General features: G+C 40.9%; 1 non-coding gene across 1 annotated transcript; it reads left to right on the forward strand.

Annotated features, from left to right (window-relative positions):
• Positions 1-3,742: 3,742 nt before the first annotated feature.
• Positions 3,743-3,848, forward strand: LOC148564066 (small nucleolar RNA R71). The gene has a single exon (XR_015884731.1). It is a non-coding gene; the product is annotated as a small nucleolar RNA R71 (small nucleolar RNA).
• The last annotated feature ends 651 nt before the right edge of the window (positions 3,849-4,499 follow it).

Consider the following 4,499-nt stretch of genomic DNA (forward strand, 5'->3'; position numbering starts at 1 on the left):
TAGTTCTTTCTCCACTAAAATGGCCTCCATATGTGGATCCATGGCACTGCCACAACACTTCTTGCCCTTCCTCTTGTGAAATACACCTCCTTAGAATTCCATCAACACCCTTTTTAAACAAGTAGGGCTCATCCCAGATGTAGTGTTTAGCATTATTGAGTAGCTTCCTTTTCATGTACTTGTTGATATTGGTGGGCAGTCCAATAGCCTTGAAGTTGGCTATATCAGCAAACCAAGGGCTTTCTTGAATCATCATCAACTGCTCATCAGGGAAGCTTTCATTCACTTCAAATTGCTGTGCTTCATCCTTTCTATGTGGGATTCTTGATAGGTGGTTAGCCACCTTGTTCTCTGCTCCACTTCTATCTTTCATCTCTATGTTGAATTCTTGAAGTAGCAAGACCCATCTTATCAACCTAGGCTTGGATTCTTGCTTGGTCAGCAAATATTTGAGGGCTGCATGATCAGTGAAAACAGTAACTTTAGAGCCAATAAGATATGATCTAAATTTATCAAATGCAAAGACTATAGTAAGAAGTTCCTTTTCTGTAGTGGTGTAATTTCTTTGACTTTCATTGAGAATTTTGCTAGCATAGTAAATAACATACACCAACTTATCTCTCTTCTGTCCTAAAACAGCACCAACAGCAAAATCTAATGCATCACACATCAACTCAAAAGGTAAATCCCAGCATGGTGGTGCTATGATAGGTGCATAGGAAAGTCTGTTTTTATGCTCATCAAAGGCTAGCATGCATTCTCTATCAAAGATAAAAGGTACATTAGAGACAAGCAAGTTACTTAAAGGTTTGGCAATCTTTGAAAAATCTCTAATGAACCTCCTATAAAAGCCAGCATGTCCTAGAAAGCTTCTAATTGCTTTGACATTGCAAGGTGGGGGTAACTTTTCAATCACCTCCACCTTAGCCTTGTCCACCTCTATGCCTCTTTTTGAGATTTTATGGCCAAAAACCACCCCTCTGTAACCATAAAGTGACACTTCTCCTAATTCAAAACGAGGTTGGTTTCTTGGCATCTCTTTAGCACCAAGGCTAAGTGGTGTAAGCATTTAGAATATGAATCACCAAATACAGAAAAGTCATTCATAAACACCTCAATGAACCTTTTAATCATGTCTGAAAATATGGAGAGCATGCACCTTTGGAATGTTACAGGTGCATTGCACAATCCAAAGGGCATTCTCCTATAGGCAAAGACACCATAGGGACAAGTAAATGAAGTTTTTTCCTGGTCCTTGGTGTCTACAACTATTTGGTTGTAACCAACATAACCGTCCAAAAAGCAGTAATATTCATGTCCTGCAAGTCTTTCTAGCATTTGGTCCATGAAAGGTAGGAGGAAGTGCTCCTTCTTGGTAGCTTCATTAAGTTTCCTATAATCAATGCACATGCGCCAGCCAGTCACTGTTCTTGTTAGTATCAATTCATTCTTCTCATTTGGCACAACAATGATCCCTCCTTTCTTGGGGACTACTTGCACAGGGCTTACCAAGGGGCTGTCTGAGATTGGGTAAATCACCCCTACTTGCCATAACTTCAACACCTCCTTTTGTACTACTTCATTCGTTGTCGGGTTTAGAATTCTCTGCTACTGCCTTGAGGGCTTTGCACCTTCTTCAAGCAGGATTTTGTGCATGCATATGGAAAGGCTGATTCCCTTTAGGTCTGCAAGTGTCCACCCTATAGCATCCTTGTGTTGTTTCAGCACTTGGATTAGCTCTTCTTCTTGTTGTTCATTCAAACTTGAATTGATGATCACTGGGTATGTGTTGTTGTCACCCAGGTAGGCATATTTCAAGCTGGGAGGCAGAGCTTTTAGTTCCAATTTTGGTGCCTCCACTTCCATTTTACTTGTCTTGTCCAGCATGATCGGTTCTTCCATAGCTTCCATTGGTATTTCACCACATGAAGTTTGTTGATCTTGCTCTTTGATTACTTCACACTGTTCTTCCTCTAGAACCCCTTGAATGAGATCTTCAATTGTGTCTACCATCATACATTCTCCAATGGATTCCTTGGGGTAACTCATGGCCTTGAAGAAATTGAAGACCATCTTCTCTTCATGTAATCTTAAGATTAGCTCCCCTTTTTGAACATCAATTATAGCTCTAGCTGTAGCTAAGAATGGCCTTCCTAGGATGATTGATGTGTTGGCTTCTTCCTCCATGTCAATCATAACAAAGTCAGCTGGAAAGATAAATTCTCCTACTTTCACCAACAAGTCTTCCACTACCCCATGAGAAAACTTGAATGTTCTGTCAGCCAATTGGAGTGCCATTCTAGTTGGTTTGGCCTCTTCAATCCTCATCCTCTTCATTATTGCCAAGGACATAAGGTTGATGCTGGCCCCCAGATCACACAATTCTTTCTCAATGTTGATATCACCTATGATGCAGGGAATTTGGAAGCTCTCAGGGTCTTTCATCTTTCGAGGAAGCTTCTTTTGTATGATGGTACTGCACTCCTCAATTAGCACTATGGTTTCCTTTTCACCCCACTTCCTCTTTCTTGTCATGATATCCTTTAAAAATTTGGCATAGAGTGACATTTGCTCTAATGCATCAGCAAAAGGTATGTTAATCTGGAGCTTCTTGAAGATTTTTAGGAATCTAGAGAACTGGCGGTCTTTTCCATCCTTCCTCAGCCTTTTGTGGATAAGGTGCTTGTGGCACATATGGCTTTAGGACTTGCTTTGGTGAGGATGGTGTAGGGGTCTCTTCTTCTTTCTTGATTTCAGGTTCCTTTTCAGCTTCTTCTTCTTGGTTACTTTGACTTGGGGATGCTTCTTCTACAACTTTTCTACTTCTTAGTGTTATGGCCTTGCATTCCCCTCTTGGGTTGGCCATGGTATCACTAGAAAATGTATGTGTGGGCATTGGTATTTGTTTAGATAAACTCCCTACTTGTGCTTCTAATTTTGAAATTTCTGCCCCTTGATTTCTTATGTTGGACCTGAACTCTTCTTGATTTGCATCTATTTTTCTTTTAGCCTGTATCTATCTCTCCAGAATAGTAGAAATAGTCCCTGTTAGTTGTGCTGATAATTGTGCTATGGCAGCTTCCAATTTTGCAAAATTGCTGCTGGTTTCACTTGGTTGCATGGTTGAGGATGATGTATCTTGATGGTGGTTGTTATGTGGTTGTTGGTTGGAGTGGTATGGTGCATTGTGTGAGTTATGGTAGGTTCTGTTGCTGCTTGATTGATGGTTAGGATTGTGGTTGTGTGTTGATTGGATTGGTATGGTTTGTGGTCTTGGTTGTGGCTTTGTTGGTTTTCCCACCCAAAATTTGGGTGGTTCTTCCAACCTGGGTTATATGTCTTGGAGTTTGGATCATATGGTGGTCTAGAGGGATTGTTCACATAATTTGCCTGCTCTCATTCACATTCAGCTTCTGGTGCATCTTCTTCTTGTGGTGGTGCTTGAGCTTGGACAGCTGAGACTTGACTTTTCTCCATCCTTTTTGTTAAGGCTGCTAATTGAGCTGCAATCATCTTATTCTATGCAAACAAAGCATCCATGAATTGAGCTCTAGTACTCCTTTCTTTTGAGCTCTTTCTGAAGCATAAAAGTACTCATTCTCAGCTACAGTCTCAATAACATCTATGGCTTCTTCAATGGTTTTCTTCTTGTTGAGTGAACCCCTTGAAGAGTGGTCTACAACTTTCTTTACTTTATATGATAGCCCTTCATAGAAGATGTGCAGTTGAAGCCATTCGTTGAACATATCTGGAGGGCACTTCCTTGTCAAGTCTTTGAACCTCTCCCAAGCCTCATAAAGTGTTTCACCATCTTGCTGTCTAAAGGTTTGCACCTCAGCTCTCAATCTATTGACTCTCTGTGGAGGGTAGAATCTTGCTAGAAACTTGTTAACAACCTCATCCCAAGTGGTCAAGCTTTCCTTGGGAAATGCTTCTAACCACTTTGCTGCCTTATCTCTAAGAGAAAAAAGGAACAAAATTAGTTTGTAGGTGTCAGGATGCACACCATTGGACTTTACAATGTCACAAATCCTCAAGAATATAGTGAGATGTTAGTTTGGGTCCTCTTGTGCACCCCCTCCATATGAACAATTATTCTGGGCAAGTGTGATGAGTTAAGGTTTCAACTCAAAGTTGTTAGCATGAATTGTTGACTTCACGATACTACTGCCACAGTTTCCTAGGTTTGGGTTGATGTAAGAGCCTAAGACTCTCCTCTCTTGCCCAACATGATTGCCAGCATCTACTCCAACATGGTTTTGCACCTTTTCCTCCATAGTATCTCCCAGATCTTCCTCCACTACTTCCTCTCCCACTATGTCTTTGCCTCTTGCTTCCCTCCTTAATCTAAGGAAGGTTCTCTCAGGTTCACTATCAAAAGAAGAAGAAGTTTCTCCCTTTCTACCTGTCATACATTCAACAATAGCAAGCAGAGGACGAGTGAAGAAAACACTCTTGTTAAGACTAGTGGTTAGTTTGGTTGATGCAATTAATCAAAC

The sequence above is a fragment of the Arachis ipaensis genome, chromosome B5 (genome assembly GCF_059453495.1).
Source record: "Arachis ipaensis isolate K30076 ecotype BB chromosome B5, ASM5945349v1, whole genome shotgun sequence".
NCBI lineage: Eukaryota > Viridiplantae > Streptophyta > Magnoliopsida > Fabales > Fabaceae > Arachis > Arachis ipaensis.